This window comes from Taudactylus pleione, unplaced genomic scaffold (assembly GCF_031769625.1).
Source record: "Taudactylus pleione unplaced genomic scaffold, aTauple2 ptg000148l, whole genome shotgun sequence".
In the NCBI taxonomy this organism is placed as follows: domain Eukaryota; kingdom Metazoa; phylum Chordata; class Amphibia; order Anura; family Myobatrachidae; genus Taudactylus; species Taudactylus pleione.
This window is the reverse complement of record NW_028284550.1, coordinates 304,041-330,313: the sequence shown is the minus strand read 5'-3', so window position 1 is coordinate 330,313 and position 26,273 is coordinate 304,041. Positions and strand designations below refer to the sequence as shown.

General features: G+C 47.9%; 1 protein-coding gene across 1 annotated transcript in view; it reads right to left on the bottom strand.

Annotated features, from left to right (window-relative positions):
• ANKRD34A (ankyrin repeat domain 34A) overlaps positions 1-22,298 on the bottom strand; it is a 114,952-nt gene extending 92,654 nt beyond the window's left edge. The window contains exons 1-2 of the mRNA XM_088474161.1: positions 22,251-22,298; positions 16,184-16,271 (exon numbers count right to left, since the gene is read on the bottom strand). The gene's annotated coding sequence lies outside the window, so the exon portion shown is untranslated. The remainder of the gene's footprint in view (positions 1-16,183; positions 16,272-22,250) is intronic.
• Between the last annotated feature and the right edge of the window lie 3,975 nt (positions 22,299-26,273).

Below are 26,273 nucleotides of genomic sequence, written 5' to 3'. Positions count from 1 at the left end.
GGTTCACAGCGGGTTGGAGCTGAAAATGTAAAGTTGCACTTACATTCAGTGCACAGGACGCCAGGCTATACCCTGAGTGTGAGTGCCGCTTTGTACATATAGCCCAGAGTCTGAATTATTTATACCAGGGCAAAGCACTGACCTACAACATACACAAACGTTATAAGTAAGGCTGGCATAAAGCTCCCAAACTGTCCATAAAACCTGCTAACGGGCGTATTTATAATGGGTGCAGGGGGAGCCCGCACCGCACACCATGCACCCATATTATACTTACCTCTCCGGAGTCCCGCGTCGGTGCCAGTGTCAGCGCTGTAAAAACGCCTGGAAAATGCGCAGTACAGGGAAAATGACCGCCGCGGCTAGGTCATTTTCCTGGCGACCTGCACATGCGCAGTAGACTCTGGGCACAGACTAGTGCCCAGAGTGTACTGCTGCTGCCATTCTGCTGCCAGCCCCCGGGGAGAGAAAGGGGCACTGGATGGGCAATGCACACCGCCCCCTCCTCTCTTAATACGCCCCTGATGGCAACCGTTGATTTTACCATCCGATGCCCCATGCTCCTTTCTGATGGCTGCTTTCCGATAGATGCTGACGTCACTTCCACTGCGTAAACCAGGTACCAGGCGGCCCCGCCGCCTTCTATACAATGCCAAGATTACCGCCACTGTAAAGCAGGGAACCGGGCTAAGATGATGATTCATCTTGAATCGTGTCGTCGAGTCCCCTGGTACCACCCGATTTTCGGAAGCCTCCCGGCCATTCCGGGAGCGTGGGCAACAATGGGTCGCTCCGACTGTGCCCTTAGCGGCGATCCTTTGTGCATGCAAATGTCAGCTGTCCACTGCCCTTGCCCACTGGCATATCATGGCTATAGCCAGCGGCATCACTTACATGACACCCGGTGTGGTCTGCACCCTCCTGGTGACGCCAGTGGCGATAGCTATCCCTACCCTATGGTGTATGAGCCAACAATGAACTGCAATTAAGTCATATGTATTATTTATGTTCCCAACTGTAAATGCCGTGCGTGCCTGTCCTGTACATGTATAGTTATACACACACACACGTTAGTCTATATGTAACAATAGTACATTGTCACGCAAGGAGATGGAAGTGAAAACAACAGAACTATTTTTGCCCTGTGAAGAAACAAACACGACCCCCCCCTCCTTCCCCCACGTCTTGTTTGTATACTCTGCTGTTCTGTGATAGGAAGTAGGTGTGGGAGGGTTATATGTATAGAACATAATGTACCCAGGATGTATAGGACCGGCCTCCCCTAGTCTTCTGGCTGATCACAAGATCCAGATACAGCTGCACGTGCACAGATCTCACACCACCTCTGTCTGTGTTATTGGGAAAGGGGGAATTTAAAATGAGTATGGGGGTCTTGTATCAATTAGTAGCTCATAGCATGTGCTGGCAATGAGTAAGACATTGGGGTAAATTTACTAAAGTGAGAGTTTTTAGAAGTGAGTTTTAAAAGTGATGTTGCCCATAGCAACCAATCAGATTCTAGCTATTATCTTCTAGAAGGTGCTAGTTTAATGTTAAGTAGAATCTGATTGGTTGCTATGGGCAACATCACTTTTAAAACTCACTTCTAAAAACTCTCACTTTAGTAAATTTACCCCATTGGCTCTCTCTCATACCACAGCTATATGCGAGAGTCACAGGTAAACATGGTCCTATCCAGGGCGAGATGTCATACAGCTAATATGCAATTTCCGGAGGTTTGACCGCATTCCACATATGGATCCAACGCCGGAAAGCGCCACTTTCTGGAGCTTGGAGCTAGTTGCCTAGAGAAGTCTATGGGCATTTTTCAACACTGTTCCCCCGAGAGGTTCCCTGCCGCTGTCCCCCGTGCCTCGCGCTCACTGACGACCGCACATGCGCAGTAGGGCTCCCGGGTCATAAACCCGTAAGTCCTCATACCGTGTAATACAGCTCTTATCGGCAGAGCTGCTCTCTGCATAAATAATGGTAAAGAACAAAGGGCCTGATTCAGACCCGCTCGCAAGCGGGTCGATTGTTAGGCAGTGCGCACGTGCGGCGTGCGCGAGCCCCGGAGAGAGCGCACAAAGCACTCGCTCCGGCGCTCACATCCAAAAGCGGCGGCTGTCGATGTTGATCGACAGCTCGCCCCATTTGGAAGACGGGGCGGGGGGGAGGCTGGGCAAATGGAGGCGCTCCTGCAGGAACGCCTGCCGTTTGTGGGCGGCCCTACTGACATCACTGGTGATGTCAGTAGGTGGACTTCCTGGGGCTTGCGGAAGTCCACTGGGTCTTGCGGCAATGAGACCCTACGCAAGGGTCTCGTCGCAAGCCCGATGGTCTTGACCATCGCAACCATCACCTGGCCGCTCGCATAAGCTGTTTGTGGTAACCCACAGCTATGCGAGCGGCCAAGTGGCCGCAACTAAAAAAAAACAGCGCACGCCCTGATTCAGAGCGAGTGCTTGCTTTTTGCGAGCACCTCTGAGTCAGGGCCAAAGGCCGCTATGCAGGTGATGAGTGACGGGATGTATCACATGCACGATGCGGTGCTTGATACGTTTGCGTTCCGTGCTATTCTGAGCCGCATGAACGGAGAAGGGAAGCCTGTCCCCGGCGGCTCTCCTGCATCCAGCACATGGGGATTACGGCTGTGGACGATTGAAGCCGTACGTAAACTTACATTAGCGCATGCGCAAGCCCCTGGGGGACCTATAGGGTAGAAGCTGCGGAAAGTTAGGCTTTGCGGAGCTGGCTGCATACCTGTACATGGCAGCTGCAGAGCATCCTATAGAGACTGCTGTGCCGTGGCTCTGCAGAGGTTACCTATAATATCTGCTGCCGCCCCTTAGTACATATATACAGATCCATATGTATTGTGGAAGTGGAAGACATGCTGCCTATTGTTCATTTACACTGTACAAGCTTTATTATATATGTATTGCGGTAAACTTCTGCTTTATTACAACGGTACACATGGGGGCATATCCAATTAGCCGCGGGGTTTACCGCGCGGCTAATTATCGCGTAGGTTGGGATTCAATTAGCGGAGATTCCAGCCGCGGGTGTCCCCGAGACCCCGCGTGTGAGTCCCCGCTGACGGACTTTACCTCGCACCTCATGTAGGTGCGAGGTAAAATCTGCGTGAGGCCGCCCTATTCGGCCTCGCGCGAGCGGGTATAACACACAGATTCCGCGGTTCTCGCGGAATCAGTGTGTTCTCGCGCAGGAGTCCCGTTCTAATGGCGCGGGGAAATATCTATTTAATTGACTAGCTAATCCCCGCGTCGCGGGACTTTTGCATGACAATTAGCCGCGGGTGAAACCCTGCGGCTAATTGGATATGCCCCATAAAGTGTGCTCATATACATTCACTCACACATAGATAAACACACACATCCAGGCCCTCATATACATATTTACACATATATCTAGATATACAGATGGGATACGGTCAATATCCCGGCACATAGAATCCCAGCGCCGGAATCCCAGCGCTGGCATCCCGATTGTAAGCAGCAGAGTTGTGGTTAGGTTTAGGCACTAGGGCGAGGGTTAGGCACTAAGGTGCAGGGATGTGCAGTCAGGGGAAGCAGCCCCTCCCTGTCATACTTCTGAGATTTGCTATAAAAATGATTACAATAATACAAAGAACATATTTATAATAAGGAGCTACCGGGGTTAACCCTGCAATAACCCGGGTTTTAGCTCTGGTGTAAAAGGGGTATCAGACAGGGAGACTATAATTATCCATTATCCAGCATCCAAGGTGCTAAAGCAGCCCCTGGCCAATCTGTGGCTCTCCTGACTCATAGTTACACAACAGCTGGAGAGCCACAGAAGCCTGTCAGGGGATTTGAACCAGGGATGCTGCCATCATTGCCAGTAAGAAGAGTAGCTATAAGACCACTAAGCCACTTGCAATGTCATCAGCTAGCCTAGTGCAAAACAGACAATACTAAATGGAAACCTAAACGAGGATTAGAACCAGGGTCTCCACTAACATCACCATTAAAACAGCAGGGTATTAGCACACCAAGCTATCCTGCTCTTCCATGAACATTCCCACTTTTTAATGTCATTAATCAGCCATGTGCACCATTCAAGGCACTAAAAGGAAACCATATGGGGGACTTTACCCATGGTCAACACAAAGAAGCACCTGGCTACATGGATTTGCTCTGACAGTGGGAGCCTGCTCCTGGTTTATGTAAGCAGGGAGACTTTTACTATCCAGCAAGGTGCAACATCCAAGGTGCTAAAACAAAGCCCATCAGGGAATTCGTACCAGTGATCACACCATCCCTACCAGTACAGGAGCTGGCTTTTAGCTCACAAAGCTACTGCAGCTGGTGGTAGCTTTTCTCTGTATCATTAATAAGACTGGTGTAACATTCATCATACTAAGGGGCATATTTATCAATCATCTGCAATTGATCCCGTATCATTATAATTTGTTATTGCCTCTTATAGCAGCGATAAGAAATTGGGGATCGCCTGATTGATATTTGAGAAGTAAAGTGATCGCTAACGAGATAACTTTACTTCCGGTATCGTGACCTGTCCGCGCTACTGCACATATCTAAAGATGGTGTTAGATACCGGAATGGTTCACATAGCGGAACTTGTTAAATGTGACCATTTAGCTGTCCCCCGTATAGCACCTGTGTTTGTAAACAAATCAGGGGCTGGAGTAGATACCTTCAATATCTGCTGTGGTCACTGTACATAGTGAAGGAATGGGAAGGTGGCCGGTCTGGTAATGTAACCAGGAGCTGCCACATCAGTAGCAGCAGAGGACCTGGTTACTAGCTGACTGTGCCAGCTCATGACTTGCATAAGGCAACAAACTGACTGATGACATTAGTAAAATCTGTCCCCACTTGACAAAGGCATGAGCTGGCTGAGTGTGTTAGTAGCTGACATGGTGGGGGCCTCAGTTAGAATCCACAGTCAAGTTTTCCTAAGCACTTTGGGAGCTGCATTTTGATGGTTAATGAAAAAAAAGTCTGCTGCAATTCTCTGGGTATGAGATGGCTCAATGGACTAGTAGACTAGTAGCAATGGTGGAGTCTGTGGTTCACAGCCCATGTGACATTATTTTGCTCTATATTGGCCATTCCACTGGGTTATATGATGACTTTGAGAAAAGTCTTAAATTTGCCATGGAACCTGCAATAGCTCAATCTGCATGTAGGCAGGTTCTCTATGGTGATGGGGACTTGGGTTCAAAACTCTTGGTAAACTCTTTTGCTGTATATTGGCCATTGCATTGAGTAATTTATGACTTTGAGAAAAATCACTTTGTTATTGTCAAAACCACAGATAGCTCAGTCTACATGTTGGCTGGTGCTCGTATGGTAATGGAGTCTGGGGTTCAAATCCCATGGTGAGCTTGTGTTGCTGTATATTGGACTTGCACTGGGTTAATTCATGACATTGAAAAGAATCTTCCTATCCCTATATAACCTGAGGTAGCTCAGTCTTCATGTTGGCTAGTGCTGTATGGTGATGGAGTCTGGGGTTCAAATCCTGTGCTGAGCCTATTTTGCTGTATATTGGACTTTGCACTGGGTTAATTGATGACATTGAGAAATATCTTTATAGCACTATAGAACCTGAGATAGTTCAGTCTGCGTGCTGGCTGGTGCTGTATGGTAATTGAGTCTGGGGTTCAAATCCCACAGTGCGCTCATTTTGCTATATATTGGACTTTGCACAGTTAATTAATGACATTGAAAAAAATATTTGCATGTTATAGCCATTATTTTGCTCTATATTGGCCATTGCACTGGGTTATATGATGACATTTAGAAAAGTCTTCACTTTGCTCAGAAACCTGCAATAGCTCAATCTGCATGTAGACAGGTTCTCGATGGGGACTTGGGTTCAAATCTCTTGGTAAACTCTTTTGCTGTATATTGGCCATTGCATTGAGTAATTTATGACTTTGAGAAAAATCATTGTGTCACTGTATTACTGTCAAAACCACAGATAGCTCGGTCTGCATGTAGGCTAGTGCTATATGGTAATGGGGACTGTGGTTCAAATCCACCTGTGTGTTTAATGGCCTTTTAACTTGATTAATTGAAGATATTGAGTACATATTCTTGGTACCCTAACACCTGCAATTGCTTAGTCTGCTTGTTGGTAGATATTATATGTTGATGGAGGTTAGGGTTCAATGAACACAGTGAGCTTGTTTTGCTATATATTGCACTGTGTTAATTGAAGGCATTGAGAAACATTTTCTAATTACTGTAAACCCTGCAATATCTCAGTCTGCATGTTGGCAGATGCTCTATGATGGTAGAGTCTGGGGTTCAAATCCCACAATCAACTTGTTTTGCTGTATATTGGCTTTGCACTGTGTTAATTGATGACATTGAGAAAATACAGCTCATCACTATAAACCCTGTGATAACTCAGTCTGCATGTTGGTATGTTCACTATAGTGATGGATTCTGGGGTTCAAATCCTTCTGTCATCTTATTTTGCACTGGGTTAATTAATGACCATGAGAAAACTCTCCTCACTGTTATATTTTAGTCACTTTTATCATGATGCAGCCATCATGTTGGAGTCTGAGGTTCAAATCCCATGTGAGCTTGTTTTGCTGTATATTGGCTTTGCACTGTGTTAATTAATGACATTGAGAAAAATCTTCCGAATGTTGCATAACCTGAGGTGGCTCAGTCTGCACATTGACAGGTACTCTATGGTGATGGAGTCTATGGTTCAGATACCATTATGAGCTTATTTTGCTGTATATTGCCCATTGCACTGTGTTAATTAATGACATTGAGAAAAATCTTCTTGCAGCCATAAAACCTGAGGTGGCTAAGTCAGCATGTTGGCAGGTACTCTGGTGTTTGAGTTTGGGGTTCTGGTCCAGCAATGATCTTGTTTTGCTGTGTATTGGCCATTGCACTGGGTTAATTAATGACATTGAGAAAAATCTCTTTGTTGCTATAAGTCCCGAGATAGCTCAGTCTGCATGTTGGCTGGTGCTGTATGGTACCGGAGTCTGGGCTTCAAATTCCCATGGTGAATTTGCTGTATTTGCTGTATATTGAACTTGCGCTGGGTTAATTGATGACATTGAAAAGAATCTTCTGACCACTACATAACTTGAGGTAGCTCAGTCTGCATGTTGGCTGGTGCTGTATGGTAATAGAGTCTGTGGTTCAAATCCCATGGTGTACCTATTTTGCTGTTTACTGGACTTTGCACTGGGTTAATTGATGACATTGAGAAAAATCTTTATTCCACTATAGAACCTGAGATAGCTCAGTCTGCATATTGGCTGGTACTATATGGTAGTGGACTCTGGGGTTCAAATCCCACAGTGTTCTTGTTTTGCTATATATTGGAATTTGCACTGGGTTATATGATTACATTGAGAAAAGTCTTCAGGTTGCTCAGAAACCTGCAATAGCTCAATCTGCATGTAGACAGGTTCTCTATGGTGATGGGGACTTGGGTTCAAATATCTTGGTAAACTCTTTTGCTGTATATTGGCCATTGCATTGAGTAATGTATGACTTTGAGAAAAATCGCTGTCTTACTGTCAAAACCACAGATAGCCTGGTCTGTGTGTAGGCTAGTTCTCTATGGTGATGGGGACTATGGTTCAAATCCACCTGTGTGGTTTTTTGGTGTTTAATGGCCTTTTAACTTGATTAATTGAAGATATTGAGTACATCTTTTTGCTACCCTAACACCTGCAATGGCTTAGTCTGCTTGTTGGTAGATATTATATGTTGATGGAGGTTAGGGTTCAATTCCTGCAGTCATCTTATTTTGCTGTATATTGGCTTTGCAATGGATTAATTAATGACCTTGAGAAAACTCTTCTCATTGCTCTAATGCTGAGATAGCTCAGTCTGCACAATGATAGTTAATTTTTAGTCACTTCTATGATGATGCAGCCATCTTGATGGAGTCTGGGGTTCAAATCCCATGTGAGCTTGTTTTGCTGTATATTGGCCATTGCACTGTGTTAATTAATGACAGTGAGAAAATTCTTCTTACTGTTACTTAACTTGAGATGGCTCAGTCTGCAAATTGATAGGTACTCTATGGCACAGGATCTCACACAGTGCATGTTTTCCAGGTCTCCTCACAATCACAAGTCAAATAATTAGCTCCATCTGTGGATCTTCTAAAATGTGTCAGTAAGTAATGAATACACCTGTGCACCTGCTGGGTGACCTGGAAAATGTGAACTGTGTGGGGTCCTGAGGACCGAGTTTGAGAACCCCAGCTCTATGGTGATGGAGTCTATGGTTCAAATACTGTTATGAACTTGTTTGCTGTATATTGTTTGCTGTATATTGGCTTTGCACTGGGTTAATTAATGACCTTGAGAAAAATCTTCTTAATGTTACTTAACCTGAGATGGCTCAGTCTGCACATTGATAGGTACTCTATGGTGATGGAGTCTATGGTTCAAATACTATTATGAGCTTGTTTTACTGTATATTGGCTTTGCACTGGGTTAATTAATGACATTGAGAAAAAAATGCTTGTTGCCGTAAAACCTGAGGTGGCTCAGTCAGCATGTAGGCAGATACTCTGGTGATGGAGTCTGGGGTTCAGATCCCATGTGAGCTTGTTTTGCTGTATATTGGGCATTACACCTGGTTAATTAATGACATTGAGAAAAATATATTTGTTGTTATAAGTCATGAGATGGCTCAGTCTGCATGTTGGTAGGTCATCTATGGTGGTGGAGTTTGGGGGTTCTAATCCAACCATGAGTTTGTTTTGCTGTATATTGGCCATTACACCTGGTTAATTGATGACACTGAGAAAAATCTTCTCATCTCTATCAAAGCTGAGATGGCTCAGTCTGTATGTTGGCCGGTCTTCTGTGGTGATGGGGCCTGGGGTTCTAATCCCATGGTGTGCTTCAGTGGTTAAGAAAATATGATGCATGAACAAGTTTGTGTTGCTTTTATTACTTTTAATGGTACTCAAAAAAAATGTTAAAACCGAGCCCTGGGCCTCTTCTAGCTGCCTGCCCTACTGGCAATGGTGGGATGTCCTGTCTCAGATCTCCTGGTGGAGGATTCTCCACGTGCCCAATGAGGCACATAGCTACATGGATTCGCCAACACTGTCAGAGGTGGGAGCCTGCTACCCGTCGGTAGACAGGGAGACTTTCATCATCCAGCAGGTTATAACATCCAAGGTGCTAAAGCAGCCCTGGCCAACCTGTGGCTCTCCAGCTGTCATGAAATCACAAGTCCCAGCATAGGACTCATGGTTACACAACAGCTGGAGAGCCACAGGTTGGCCAGAGAAGCCTGTCAGGGGATTTGAACCAGGGATTCCACCATCATTGCCAGCAGGAAGAGCAGCTATTAGACCACTAAGCCACTCGGGCTGCAGTAAACTAGGAATCTTTTTCTCAGTGTCATCAACTAGCCTAGTGCAAAATAGACAATACTAAATGGAAACCTACATGGGGATTAGAACCAAGGTCACCACTAACATCACTATTAAAGCAGCAGGGTATTAGTGCACCAAGCTATCCTGCTCTTCAATGAACATCACCACTTTTTAATGTCATTAATCAGCCATGTGCACCATTCAAGGCACTAAAAGGAAACCATTTGGGGGACTTTACCCATGGTCAACACAAAGAAGCACCTGGCTACATGGATCTACTCTGTCAGTGGGAGCCTGCTCCTGGTTTATGTAAGCAGGGAGACTCGTCATCCAGCAAGATGCAACATCCAAGGTGCTAAAATAAAGTCCATCAGGGGATTTGAACCAGGGACTCCGCCAGCCCTACCAGTAGAGGAGCTGGCTATTTGCCCACAACACTACTTCAGGTTCTGCAAACTAAGGTCGCTTTTCTCAGTGTCATTAATAAGACTGGTGCAACATTCAACATAGTAGGAGGCAAGTTTATCAATTATCGGCAATAGATCCCGTATCATTATAATTTCTTATTGCTGCTTATAGCTGCAATAACAATATGGGGATCGCCTGATTGATGTTTTAGAAGTAAAGTGATCGCTAACGTGCTAACTTTACTCCCGGGGTTGTGACCTGTACCCGATATCATCTGAAGATGGTGTTAGTTACCGGAATGGTTCCCATGGCGGAGCTTGGTAAACTTGACCATTTAGCTGTTTTTGGAAATGAAATCAGGGGACTGGAGAAGATGCCCCCCCCCCCATATCTGCTGTGGTCCATAAATCCTGGGGATGCGTAATATTTGCGGATATCCAGCAATTTATATAAAATTAAAAAAAAGTTCCCCTAAAATAAGGCAAACAAGGGATTAAAACTAGGACCTAGTCTAACCCTGGCAGTGACACATTAGACTAGCAGAACACGGAGCCACACTTTGCTCTTTGGGAGGTGGCAGCAAATTCTTAATGTCATTAACTCTGCAACAGGTGCAACAGGGAAGGAATGGGAAGGTGGCCTGTCTGGTAACCAGGAGCTTCCCCATCAGTAGCAGCAGAGGCCCCGGTTACTAGCTGCCTATGCCAGCTCATGACTTGTATAAGATTGGAGATTATAATAATATTATCATGCGTTTATCAACATATAGAGAAAAAGAAAATTCAGGGATCTAACAGGAAAGCCCAGATGGGGAGCAGAACTAGGACATGCACCACTAATACCAGTGAAAGCTCTAAAACTACAAGCTGACCGAGCCGTTTCAGGACTCAAGTGGTCCAGCTTTTCTCAGTGTCATCAATCACCGGGGCCAGATTAGGGACCACATGGGCCTGGGGCTGAGAATGATCCACAGTCCATTGTGAGAAGGACAGGAAGTGTTATTAGGGTGGTGCGGGCGTGGTCAGTGCTGTGTGGGTGTGGCCAGTGCTGTGTGGGCGTGACCAGTGATGTGTGGGTGTGGTCCGTGATGTGTGGGTGTGTCAAGTGATATGTGGGCGTGTCCAGTGATTTGTGGGCGTGTCCAGTGATTTGTGGGCGTGGCCAGTGCTGTGTGGGTATGTACAACTATTACATTATAAATTCCAATGTCTCACTAAGAACGTAAAAGAGAAACGTTTATATAATTTTGTGAGGAAAATAGAAATGCAATTTTAATATTTATGATTTATGGCCAACTGTGTGGCCAGCTGGGAGGCTGGTCATCATTACGCTGTCATGATGATGGGCCTATGTTTTTGTGGAGGCCTGGTGCAACTTTTTTTTTCATTGTCCACTCTTTACAATGATTGATAGCCCATTGACTTGACAGTCTCACTGCGCGCTAGGGACAAATGATGTTTTCCATAGAAGGGGGAGGACCCTATCTCCCGCATACTGACCTGGACCCATGTTGCTAATGGATGGGAGTCCCCTCTTTCAAACTATGGGGTTGATTCAGAGATAGACGGGACTACAGAGTCGCGCACAAGCGGCTGTGCAACTCCGTCCATTTCAAATGCAAATGCAGCAGGCGGTGTCTTTAGGAAACAGATCCCAAGACTAGCACTAGCTGAACTATCGGCCGTGATTGTTGTCCCTGAAGCTGAAGCTTACCGCAGCCTGACTGGGTCCTGGCGGCCTGCGGGGCCAGGAAGTAACTATATCTCCATCCACTTTATCTCTCTCCAAGGCTGAGTACATAGACCCCCCTTAACTCCCTATAACTGAATATCACCTTTCCTATATCCCCATGACCCCAATCTGGGTCAATCCTGATTTTCAAACCAGGGACATCCACGGCTATGTTAAAGAGTTAGATCCGAGCTGATCTTAAATTCCCTACTGGCTATGTAAACAAGGCCAGTGGCCAGGGGCGTTTCAAGAGAGGAGGGGGCCCGTGTGCAGTCTCCATCACGGGCCCCCTCCTCTCAGTCAGGGGGTAGGGTTCTGAAAGATAGGAACCTATCTTTCAGAACCCTACTCCCTGACTTAAGAACTCAGTTACTCTAAATATAAATACCTAACTCTGGGCCTGATTCATTATGGAGGGACGGGGAGAGGACAGGGAGAGGCAGAGGGTCACATGGGGAGGCAGAGGGTCACATGGGGAGGCAGAGGGGGACAGGGAGCGGCAGAGGGGGACAGGGAGAGGCAGAGGGTGACAGGGAGAGGCAGAGGGGCAAGGGAGAGGCAGAGGGTGACATGGAGAGGCAGAGGGTATCGGGGAGAGATAGAGGATGACGGGGAGAGGCAGAGGGTGACATGGAGAGGCAGAGGGTATCAGGGAGAGATAGATAATGACGGGCAGAGGACAGGGAGAGGCAGAGGGGGACAGGGAGAGGCAGAGGGGGACAGGGAGAGGCAGAGGGTGACAGGGAGAGGCAGAGGGTGACAGGGAGAGGCAGAAGGGGACAGGGAGAGGCAGGTCATATATATCTGAGGGCTACATATAGAGTTTCACTAGGCCTGCCCCTCTGAAGTAGAATATATATACAGTATATATTATTATTATACCATTTACATACCTGGAAACTGCAACACGTGTAATATGGCTCTTCCTCTCCTCCCTGGGTTATCATGACATTAGATCACCGGTGGCAGCAGGGCAGTCTGTCTCTCGTCCATCACAACCCATGCTGCCGCTCAGGATCCAACTTTTCTTACACAAACTTTTTGTTTCCCCACCCTGGATGTGTGATCCCCACAGCCAAAATCGTAATTCTCCTCGGAGTCAATACTCCTCTTGGAGCACCTCAGTCTGCCTAGCTGTACCCCCCTGGCTGCACCTGAGACTGGTGGTGTTTGAGCTGTTCCCCCATGTCTCCTGTGTAGGAAGGGCACCCCAGTATAATTACTGAGCCCATAGCGCTGCTTGTAGACTGCACTGCCCTGATTTCACTGCAGCGAGTGGAGAGGACTCGTATGCTCCCTGAGACATTTGGCACTGGGGACGGTCATAAGATTGCGACGCCCCGATGCAAAGCCGCTAATTCTGCCTCTGTCCCTTCCACAAGTACATACACATGGGTTACTTTTTGATAGCAGCCAAATAACCTACCAGTATGGTGGATTTTTTTGGGATTGTGGGAGGGCATTCGGTATGAATAGCCGACTGCCGCATGACCGGCAGTTCGATTCCCGGCAGCCCGACAAAAGAGCAGAGCCCGGCAGCGGAAGACCGACAGCGCTGGAAATTTCCGATCGTCCTAAAGGTAAGTATCTACTATACTAATGTAACCCCCTAACCCTCCTTAGGGGTGCCTAACCCTAACCTCCCCCCCAGAAGTGCCTAAACCTAATCCCCCCTCTAAGTGCCTAACCCTAACCCCCCCTTCCCCGCTGCCTAAACCTAAGTCCCAGGGGGGGTGCCTAACCCTAACCCTCCCTCCCCCTAGCCTAACCCTAACCCTCCCGGGGGGGTGCCTAACCCTAAGTCCCCCCCGGGAGCCCTAAACCTAAGCCTCCCCCCCCACAGCTGGCCGCTCGCGGCGCCCGGCATCCCTTTGACCGGGATACCGGGCGCAGGTCTCCCGGCATCGGGAAAATGACAGGCGTCTAGCTTTTAGACGCCAGTCATTTATCCCTAGGCGGGATAGAGAATTCGGGAAGCCGGCGGTCAGGATTCTGGCCGCCGGCTTCCTAATCGTATGCCGTGGGAGGATACCAATATACCTGGAGGAAACCCATGCAAACACTGGGAGAACCACGGCCAGCCCTAGCATTACGCCAGGTATGTGGCTGAGTAAGGCGCCACACTGAGGAGGGCGCCGGCTCCCTGTAACAGGCTGGGACTCCGAGGACAGGAGGAGAGGATTGGAGGAGAGGGAAGGGGTGGCCACAACACTGCCTGCATGTTCCATGTCACTGACTGCAGTGCAGAGAGCGCGGTGCCGTGTCAGGGGGAGGTTTGGAGGCTTATTATTGCTGCAATACTTTTTGGGTGATACTTTTTGGGCCAGTGATGATAAATAGACCCCAGCATGCTTAATGAAAGCATATATGTGCCACAGTGCCAAATGGCTAATTCAGAGGGCATCACTGAGGACTTATGCATACAGTAAGTCAGCCTTTTATCACTTTCAGGAGGAAACAGATGCCTTTTGCTTTAATAACTGTTTGCATTTTATCCGTTTCACTTTAAGAAGTCTGTTGGGGTCAGTTAGATAATGATGGTGCAGTTTATCTATATATATGCCCCATTGCAGTCCCTTGTACACCTTCATAGCTGTGTAAGGCACGGGCATGGCCAGCTCACATTATTGCATCCTGGCAGAGAATTCTTTTTCCCATTTGTACCAATGTGCACATTGCTAACAGGGCACTTATGCCTCCGTACACAAGTCATGGAAGTACTGCTGTATAAAGCTATAGGTAATAGGTGGATACATGGATCAAAAGCCTCGTGGTGCATAATAAAACCAAACAGCACCCTCATGTATGTAATCTCCTATCCTGACGGCTCCTTTTAAATATCTAACGCTGCAGAAACAGAATGGTGCCTTTGTGGATATTGGACCTCATTCAGAGGCGGTCGTAAGTTGCAAGCGGTCGCACTGAATCAGGGCAGCCGCTTGCATCCTGAACAAACGCCTCCTTGTCGATCGGTAAGCTTAATGACCGTCCAGGTTGATGGTCGCGATGGTGAACACCATCGCGACCATCGGGGCTTACGACCAGACCCTAAGGTTGGGTCTGGGCACTCGTAAGCCCCAGGGAGCTTCCTGCTCTGAAAGAGCAGGAAACTCCCCACTGACATCACTGATGATGTCAGTACGGCCGCCCACAATACGGTAGGCGTTCGTAAAGGAGCGCCTCCGTTTTGGAAACCACCCCACCGGACCGCCTACAAAACGGGGCAAGCTGTCGATCAACATCGACAGCCGCCCCTTTTCTAGCGATCTCCGGAGCGACAGAGTTTCTCTGTCGCTCCGGGGCTTGCGCACGCGCAGTGCGGCCGCTGCGCGTGCGCAGGACTAACCATCGAGTCGGTTACGAGCGCATCGGCGCTTGCGACCGACTCTGAATGAAGTCCATTGTACTTTGTCATTTCAATGCTTGTAGCTGTATCCTGTGTCATCTTCCCAATGCAGAAGCGAAACTGCTAAAACTGCAACTTGCTGGCCATCGCAGATAACTGGATGACTAGATCCCTCCGGAATACAATGTACCAGACTCACACTCACAGAAACAGCCTGTGCTTCCGGCTGTCCGCAGACTGACCAATCAACAGGGAAGCAGGTTTGTGTGCTGTGCGCAGGGGTTTCTATTTCACCAGCTCAGCCCTGTGCTAGAGATCCTGACTAACAGTAATACACGTGTGCACTGCATACTCAGCATTAAACCCTTCAAGGACCCACATGCCGTACAACTAAAATACTGTACAAGTTAATCCATTATGTAAAGGACATTAGTAAGAGTCGCCAATTTAAAAACGTCAGAACTCCGATTATCCAAAATAAATGTGGCTACGAGTTCAGATAATCAATTTGTCCAGATACCTGGACCATGGTGTAAATATAATAGTCTGAGCAGCGCACCCCATCCCACCCCCTCCTTAGTCCCGCATCTTAACTTGTGTCGGCAATATAGGCATACTTACCGACATGTCTTTTTACCTCTCCGGGAGAGGCCTGGAGAATACTTTCAAGTGGGCAGTGATGGGGGCAGGGACGGAGTATTCACTTCATTAGGCCCAAATCACGCATATTTAAATACGGGGCGGGGACAACTGTCGTGATTATGATTGAACCGCGTTATTAGGCCCCGCCCCCTACGCGCAGACATCGGATTGCCGGTACGTTTCTCCCCATTCTACCCACTTTACTAGTAAGTGGGCATGATGCAGGAGAAGTATTTTCCGGGGGTGCAGGGGGGGGGTTATCAGAAAAATCGGGGGCCTCCAGTAGGTTCAGCGAGAGAAGGCACGTATGACTATAGGTGCAGGGTGTATGGTGCCAGGCCCTCCTGTACCTATTATAAACAATATTAGCCTGCGGCTTTCAGGCAACGGCGAGTTCCCGGCGAGTCTGCCCAATGTTTTAAAGGGGCAATCATTTAAAATGCAAAAGCAATACATGTGTGTGCGAAATCGCAATTATAAACACATTTAGGTGACTGCGCAGCGTGACTTAGACGGATGCGTAGTAAAAAAAAAATTGCTCAACTATGACCGGCATCGACATAATCAGTATCAGGACCCTTAGTGTAATATATGTGTTCAACTCCCATAACACGTAAGACTGATGTATACTGTATACTGTATATGTATTATATATTGTACCTTTTACATGTATTTCATTCTTATCATCCAGAAATACGCAAGACTTCTTGGCCCATGGTCCAATGGACATCGAACAGCTGCTCGCTATCTGCAATCAGAGATGGGAACAAGTAGCGTTCAGTTTTATGTACATGCGTGATAGCTGGAACGAATCCCAGACTATTGGAAGACAGGATACAGAGGGAGATTTCCAGCGATTCATTAAACAAACTGCTTTTCTGCACGTAGACAATTCATTATGTGCCTTGCAGAGAGAAGTAGCACATACATGTTGTGTAGCTGGCTTCTATCAAACGCTGACATTGCTAGAACGGTAGAACACGTACGTTTGCGGGGCCCGGTTACAGACATGGTGACCCAGAGCTTAACACAACCTAATCCTGACTTTTATCATACGATGCCATTAAATAATAAAATCCACAAGATACATAAGTGTTAAGCTGGGTACACACCTAACAGATATATCTGCAGATGATGGTTGTTGACTGCTGAGTCAGACGCCCCATTGCTCATTTTCACTGCTACGGAATAATTGCTTCGGCGCTCGCCGCAAGATGGAATGCTAATTATCGGGGGTCGCCCTGCCCCCTGATAAATAACATAATGAATAGGCCCCGATGAGAGACATGTACAGTGCAGGGATCAGCATGAGTTTTGAGAAGCTGACAGGGGCAGAAGACTATGCTACATGGAGATTTGCCATGGACATGCAGGTTAAGCAAGATAAGTTATGGAAAGTGACTAGCAACCCTGGTGACAATCCAAACTCAGAGGAAGTAGATAGAGCTGTGGAATCACACGTTTATTCCATCATCCACGGTAAAGTGACTGCACATGATAAGTGGGTAACTCTGCAAATGGCTTATGAAGACAGAGGGCTAATGAGAAGAATGAACTGCACATCTCAGCTACCGCTACTCTGCTAATAGGTTATGAGACCAGCAACCTCAAGTTAATAGGTTATGAGACCAGCAACCTCAAGTTAATACGTTCTGGTGCCCATACACTGACATTACCAACAACAGAGCCATGCTTTTGCTGGAGTCGATGTGAATGACATCTGTCAATGAGTTCACGTAACCCTTTATGTGCCACTATACCCACCATACTTAAAATTGGATTTCACTTTCCTTGGGGAGAACAGGCTGAACTTTATCAGCTATGACATCCAGAATGCCTTGCGCTGATCCACTAAGAGGCATCACTATAGCTGTAGGAGCAAGCACGAGATGTCATTGCCTGGCCTGTGCGCTGAGCCATGTAAATTCTGTATGTATAATAATGTATTTTCAATCACCAGCCTAAGCAGTAGACAAAATACATGTGTCAGGGGCTGATAAGCGCCCAATGCTTTGACCATTCACAGATAGGGGATATGAAACAACTTGTGTCTGGTACGAGAGTCTATCAAAGGCTCTCCAGTCTGTGAGTGCCTTCAAGAGGCCCCTTGTTCCCTGAGCATTCCCTATCAGAAAATTCTAATTCTTTAATGTCCCCTGTCAGCGTAGCTCAGTAACGCAACCTGTGAAGTACAGAACAATTTGTCTCTGATATATTCATGGCAACGCATTCTCACTCTGGCTGATACCAGCCATTACTCCACAAAGTAAAAAGTGCAAAAAAAAATAAATTTGGATTTATCAATTTCTTCCGTTTTTTTTTTTTTGTGCAAATTAGAGACTGCAGATATTGGGAGCAGCACTGCACATATGTTCTGGAACTGGACACTTATAAACATGCACACTCAGGGCATCTCTGGACCTAAGTCATCTGCGGCAGAGGGGAAAATCCTGGGACATCACTGGAAAATCCCAGTTGAAAATGAAACAGAAAGATGCAGATCCTGCACTCCTGTACAATAATAGGGAAACTATAATGGATATAACAGTGCTCTCAACAGGAACTGCCTCAACAGGAAACGCATAGACTAAATAGGAAAAGAAAGCTATATATATATTTTATTTTATTTTTTTTGGGGGGGGGGGGGAATTTCCAGGTGTTTAATTTCAACGCTGCTTCGCCCCCTAATTCTTGATAATCTATTTCTTTTCACTATACTGGGGTCTATGTATTAAGATCGGCAGAGCAATGGGTGTAAGGCATCCTCGCACAGCTTGATTGACAGGCTGCAGCCATTTGGAGGCGGTGCCGGCCTCTGTTCTGGAAAAACAGGGACCGGCCTCGGCTACGGAGCTGGGAGGGGTAATCTGAGTAACCTCAGGGTTACCCAGATGATCGATGGGCACGCAGATGATCCGATGCTGCATATTAAGACGCAGCACTGGGATCTGCGATGGCGGCAGGAGGTGCTTTTTTGAATTTATTTTTTTTACCTCAGACGCCTCCTTGCTGCATCTGCGATCCCAGCGCTCGGACCGACGTCGCAGTGCTGGGATCGCCATCACAACCATCGCGACCGTGGACCCTGGCCTCGTCCCTCCTGGGAAACGGGGCCGACGCGCCCCCTTCCCCTAAACACTGGAGGAACCATGTTGGAACCACCGTCTTCAATGCATTAATCCAGGGGTTCCCAACCACGGTCCTCAAGGCACACTAACACTCCAGGTTTTAAGGATAGCCATACTTGAGCACAAGTGACTTAATTAGTCCCTCAGTTATTTTGATTTAACCATCTGCTTAAGTCTGGATATCGCTAAAACCAGGACTGTTAGTGTGCCTTGAGGACCGAGGTTGGGAATCAGGACCTTATTCAGAGTCGGTCACGAGCGCCGATGCGCTCGTAACCAACTTGATGGTAAAGCCTGCGCATGCACAGCGGCCGCACTGCGCGTGCGCAAGCCCCGGAGCGACAGATAAACTCTGTCGCTCTGGAGCTCGCTACAAAAGGGGCGGCTGTCGATGTTGATCGACAGCTCGCCCCTTTTTGTAGGCGGGCCGGGGGGGTGGTTTCCAAAATGGAGGCATTCCTTAAGGAACGCCTACCGTTTTGTGGGCGGACGCACTGACAACATCAGTGATGTCAGTGGGGAGCTTCCTGCTCCATCAGAGCAGGAAGCTCCCTGGGGCTTACGAGTGCTCAGACCCAACCTTAGGGTCTGGTCGTAAGCCCCAGCTTAACGATTGACAAGGAGGCGGCCGTTCAGGATGCAAGTGGCCGCCCTGATTCTGTGCGACCGCTTGCATCTAACAACCGCCTCTGAATGAGGTCCTCACTGCATTAACCTTGTCTCCTAAAGTGTTAGGTTTAGACTCATTTATGGCATAATTTTGTAGAAATCGATATCCTTTATGTATGTGGCACATTTTTGTAAGACACAGACACCTCCTTGCTGCATCTGCGATCCCAGCGCTGCGATAGAGGTCAAAGGCCTGATTCAGCGAGGTTTGCAGTTGGTTATACGCATGCACAATCGGCCAACTGTTGCGTACTGAGCATACGTATGCACCGCAGGAACTAGCCGCTGCGATCAGGACTGTGATCGCAGAGAATACGTAGACCCATGGCAGAGTGATTGACAGGAAGTGCCGTTTGTGGGTGATGACTGGGGGGGGTACATGCATAAATTATCCACTGCGATACCATAAGCCGCCTGAGGCCACATAACGTGCGCTGAAGTCAGCAATTCCTAAGTGAGGTCTGACCTGCCTTACCTGTGCGTATGTGTCCGATGTTACTCGATGCATCCGATTGTTTCGCTATGTTGCCGGATGTGAGTAAGGGGAAGTGTGCGTCCTTATGTCAGGCTGCGATCGCAATGCGAATACAAACATTTACATATCGCCGCTGAAATTAGCAACTGCGCTGCGTGCGTATAAGCAGAATAGCGATCCATAGTGAATCAGGCCCACAGCCTGAGATCACCATCGCAACCATCGTGATTGATGGTTGTGATGGTTGCTCCTTCCGCCAGGCTGAGGTAGCTGAAGCTTACCGCAGGCAGAGCGAGTCCTGGCAGCTGCAAGGCCAGGAAATCTGCGTCCACCGATGAAGACCCTGGCCTCTTCCCTCCCGGAAATCGGCAACACGACCGTTTACAGAACCGGTGGCCAGTCACGCCCCGATTCGCCTTCCAAGAATTTCATGCAGGGTCAAGGGCGCTGATTGCAACCCTTCCCTGCGAAGACTAAACGGTAATGCAATTGCTTACGCAATCACTTTACCCCCCCCCCCCTCCCCCCCAACTATCAATTTTCAAACAGATGCCAGCTGGGAGCTGATTGGCTGGGGCATCATTATCCGACGCAATGAGTTTTATCACTCGTTATGAATGATAAACCTCATTGATAAATGAGACCCTCAGAAAGGCATCCCGAGCGTCAGGACCAGGTATGGCACTGGCAGGGCACCTGCCCACCACAAGGCACTCTGGCCGCCAATGAATGCTGGTGACAAACCTTTGGACTTCCAGCCAGCTGAGTACCCCTTTCCACCCCATTTACATGTATAACACTATTACTATAGTATGTGAAAATACAGTGCCGGCACCAGGACTAATAGCACCGTGCCAACATTTTTGCAATACCCCTAGCCCCCAATCCAACTATGTCCATAATGCATAAAACAAGCACTGGATAAAAAAAAACATACACAGCCCTCCCCACAGGGTTAATAACCCCACGTAGATAGTGTGCTTAGTGTAATAGCATACTTCATTGTTTATAAGAATTGGGCCCACAGAGGAACGCAATAATAGAGGCCACAGCGGTTGACAACCGCTGGTGTAGTACCACACAATAGTGCCTCCCACATTATGCCACACTGTAGTGCCCCCCACATTATACCACACTGCAGTGCCCCGACATTATGCCATGCTATAGTGCCCTACCCATATTACCCCACTGCAGTGCCCCCACATTATTCCACACTGTAGTGCCCCCCACATTATATCACGCTGCAGTGCCCCCACATTATACCTCACTGTAGTGTCCCCACATTATGTCAGACTGTAGTGCCCCCCACATTATACCTCACTGTAGTGTCCCCACATTATGTCAGACTGTAGTGCCCCCCACATTATACCTCACTGTAGTGTCCCCACATTATGTCAGACTGTAGTGCTCCCCACATTATACCTCACTGTAGTGTCCCCACATTATGTCAGACTGTAGTGCTCCCCACATTATACCTCACTGTAGTGTCCCCACATTATGTCAGACTGTAGTGCTCCCCACATTATACCTCACTGTAGTGTCCCCACATTATGTCAGACTGTAGTGCCCCCCACATTATACCTCACTGTAGTGTCCCCACATTATGTCAGACTGTAGTGCCCCCCACATTATACCTCACTGTAGTGTCCCCACATTATACCTCACTGTAGTGTCCCCACATTATGTCAGACTGTAGTGCCCCCCACATTATACCTCACTGTAGTGTCCCCACATTATGTCAGACTGTAGTGCCCCCCACATTATACCTCACTGTAGTGTCCCCACATTATGTCAGACTGTAGTGCTCCCCACATTATACCTCACTGTAGTGTCCCCACATTATGTCAGACTATAGTGCCCCCCACATTATACCTCACTGTAGTGTCCCCACATTATGTCAGACTGTAGTGCATCCACATTATACCACACTTAAGTGACCACACATTATACAATTGTAGTGCTGAAACATTATGTCACCCTGTAGTATCCACAGATTATGCCACCAGGAGTGCTCATACTTTATATTCAACTGTAGTACCCACACAGTATGCCACCTGTAGTCCCCACACAGTATGCCACCTGTAGTGCCCACACATTATGCCACCTGTAGTCCCCACACATTATGCCACCTGCAGTCCCCACACATTATGCCACCTGTAGTCCCCACACAGTATGCCACCTGTAGTCCCCACACATTATACCACCTGTAGTCTCCACACATTATACCACCTGTAGTCCCCACACAGTATGCCACCTGTAGTCCCCACACATTATACCACCTGTAGTCCCCACACAGTATGCCACCTGTAGTCCCCACACAGTATGCCACCTGTAGTCCCCACACAGTATGCCACCTGTAGTCCCCACACAGTATGCCACCTGTAGTCCCCACACAGTATGCCACCTGTAGTCCCCACACATTATACCACCTGCAGTCCCCACACAGTGTACTCACCAGCAGCAGCAGTATCCTCATCTTCCCTCAGGCAGCCGGCAGAGCAGCAGTCACAGCCTCACAATGAGTCACACCCATGAGGCTGCGCTGCTGCTAAGCTTCAGGACAGAGAGAGGAGCATGTGATGGGCTCCTCCAATCAGAGCACATGCTCCTCTGACCCCACTGCAGAGACTACTGGGATGTATTACCCAGTAATGCACTGCAATGCTGACCCTCCCTGACTGAGTGCCCTGTGCTCCCGTCCCCTGCGTGTAGCTGCCGGCTCAGTGCACAGCAGCCTACCATAGGAACGGCGCCGTAGGCCACGCCCTTACGCGATAGAGGGCGTGGCTACAAATCAGTGGGGCCCGGTGCCCCAGTCCAAGCCTGGGTATGGTTTCCTGTCAGTCAGTTCCTGACACAAATAGGTAAGTGTCCCAACCCCAACCCACTTTTCCTGCAGCCTAATCCCAACCCTCCCCCCCACAGCCTAACCCTATATATATATATATTGACTGTTCCTAATACACGTTTTTCACGCAAGACTTGGAGTGCCTCCTCATTTATTTGGATGTGCAAAAGGGGTATGGTATACTCTTAAGGAAGGCACCCAAGCATATATACTCAAGGTGTTAGCTGCCTCAGGAGTGTCGGGTGATATTGATTTATATATATATATATATATATATATATATATTATTTGTGGCAATACTGTCAGGGGTTTTCTGCTTTCATAGACAGTTTTTACCTAGTGTAATAGCCCTTTTTACACCGACAGGTCGTTCCCGTGTCACCCTGCAGCGTAAACGGCGCGATCCGGGTCACGATGACCCAGATCATGCCACCTGCCGCCTGATTGGCCGATTTCAGTGACGCTTGGAGATTATATAATCTCCAAGCGTCCACTGCAACCAGGGCCGAGCAGCACACCCCTCCCTGCCTCTGGACCGCCGTGGAGTGAGGTAAGAGGGGAAGGGAAGAAGCGCTGCTCACCTGCACCGGAAGAGCCGACTCAGTGCTGATCCGACTCCGGTGTGAACAGTGCCCGGTTCGGTACCGTGGTGTAAAAGGGGTCTGTCCCAGGTCTGATCCAGGGTGGAAACATGGTCCAAATCCCGGGTAAGACCCGGGACTTTTGGTATAAAAGGGGTATACGCTTTTCCTAGACCAGAGATAGAAGGCTGTATAATTCAGAGCGGGCCTAGCAGTGTAGCAGCTTTGATGAAACGCGCAGCGTGTTATTTATTCACCAGCACCAGTCCATCCAGTTAATCTCGCGGTGTTGAACTCGGGGTCAAGGTCGGGACCAGGATGTTCCTGAAGCATGCCGCCCCGCTGGAAGCACTTGATTCATCCACAGGCAGCCAGTCACAGAGCGGCCACATCACTCAATAACAAGGCGTTGTTCCTACAGGGATCCCAGTGCTCAGTTCATGAATGACAGGCACATAGGCAGTGGCCTCACAAAGGGGGTGCGGGCCGCACCCGGGTGTCACCCGCTGAGGGGTGACATCAAAGTGCCGACTCCTCAGTGACAGGATCCGGATGCTGCACTGTAGCATTAAGTGCAGCACTCGGCTCCTGACACAGTGAGGACGCTGGCACTGCACACTGGTCCCTAGGGGCAGTTCGCATCTGCGGCACCCCCGGAGTGGCTAAAACGGGGGTTTGGGTTGTGAGGCCACACCCCCACCAACAAGGCCACGCCTCCTATTACCACAGAGTGGCTTCGCCGCGTGCATTACAAGCTATTTGGCACCAAGTGACACCAAGGCGAGGGTTGCCACTGCACATAGGCCAGTCATCGGCAACCCGCTGTGGGTCAATAATGGACCTGCCAGTCGTCAGCCCAAATTTTCAAGAGGGTATCGGCCAGGGGGCAGAGCCAGTTTATAGACTCGGAGTGACCAGTGCTTTGAGGGTGTGGCCAGTGCTATAAGGGCATGTATACCCACTACACTGTCCCACTGTCTCCCTAAGTACATAGAACTAGAAAAATTGCATAATTTTGTGAGAAAACTAGAAATACAATTTTAATACTTATGATTTGCATACTTGCCTACACACCTGTAATGGCCGGGAGGCTCCCGAAAATCAAGTGGCGCTTCTGGACACCCAGAAAAGTGGGCAAGTCTCCCGGCCATTCGCCACGGGCCGGCATCCCCTCCGCAGCCATCCACTTGAGGGAGGCCAATGACGCAATTCACGCTGAATCTCGTCATTGTGGCCCCATCCACTGCCTCACGATGCTTGTGACCACGTCATTGTGTAGCCGGGGGCAGGGCCACGGTAATATGATCACGCGGTCCCTCCCCCCACTCCGCTCCAAATGCCGCAACACGTCCCAGCCATGCCCCCTCCTTTGTCGCCTTACGCCCCCCGCTATGCCGACCTGGCTACCCCTAGCGGGAATGTCGGCAACTATGCTGTGTGGCCAGCGGGGCTGCTGTTCATCTTGCTGCCATGATGATTGCCCTGTCTTATGTGGGACCATGGAGCTGGAGCTACTCCTGTCCGATTGTTAATCTGCCCCTGTCCGGGTGGCACATTTTCCTCTGCCACCGGGTCCAGCCCGACCTAGAGGTGAGGCAAGCGAAGTCTTCTGTTGTGACGGGGGCAGGTAGAGTTCATGATTAAAGGGGAGTGAGCAGTAGGAGAGAGATCGGGGTGTGCTGGGCAGGTCAGCAGGGCAGAACGGGTGTGAAGGGAAGTGTCAGCACCAGTCATTGGTCCCAGTGCCGCCCACACAGTGCCCCCTATGGATTGGCACCCCTCAGGCGGCCGCTTGGATCGAACGACCCTCAGGCTGGCCCTGTGAAAATCTATAAGCACTCACAATAATTGAACTGTTGTCAGGATTAAAAAAGCAAATCATTTATAGATTTTTTTTTAAAAATGTGTTTTCATGGTGCTTTGTAGAAGAGACTGTACTATAAAGTATACTGCCCACGTGCAGTGTTCTGTGTGTGCTATGGAGCCTGTCCTGTGCAGGCGTCTCTGTTTACAAGTCTAAACTATCTGAAAATGTGGATGTTTTTCTTCTGCGGTTATAATTTCGCAACCCAGAGATGCTAGCCACAGCAGGAATACTGATCAGCAGCGAGACCGCCCAGTCATTCCAGGCAAAGCAACATTATACATTGCTAGAGAGAGTGAAACTACGAGGGTTAGCAGTTTACTTTCCATGCACTAATCAGCTCTTGAAAAGCGCATTAAAAATAGTTTTATTTTGTTTCATTTGCACATTACACATTTCACAGAGTACCAATGTGTTTTAAAATGTTAGTGCTGCGTTTAACATGCTTTCATTGTATTCTTAACAAGCTTTCTAACATGCATCAATTTAAAATCAATGAAAGCTCAGAGAGGCGTTCCAAAGCCCCTCTTCTCATAACTTCAAGTGTCATGTGACTGTGGTTGCCATGGTAGTCACATGACTGTGGAACCTCTGCAGAAATGTATACGTTTTTTTGTGGGATTGCTGCATTACAGTTTGTATCCCTGTTCTAATTATTTTAACACTAACCATGTTCATACTAGATCCATTATTTTTGTTGTACATACATAACGATTCCCCCCCATTTCTTTCTCTGTGATATGTCAATAAAACTGTACAGCCTCAAAGTGACCATATCATTCTAACACCACTAGAGAGCTGCTAATTGTCAGTAAATCTAAGGATAGTTACAATCTAATAAAATTGTCAAACCTGACTAGGATAAAATAATTTAAATAAAAATGTCCCCCCTCTCCGACCCCATGACAATTCAGATAGAAGTGCCATACAAATAATGTTATGATCAGTGAGATAGGAAGTCTTTACTCACAATAATAATAATGAACAATTATAGTCATTATAATCCTCCTTTCTTGTAAAGCTAATATTGTGTTCATTAAGTCATTACTTAAATGACTTAACATGTGTCATTAATCAATTTACATACTGTAAAATAAATAATCCGATATTAACTTCCGTAAGACTTGCATAGACTGATCATTGCAGAAGGATGATTGGTTGCTATTAGTTACAGCACATTTGCAC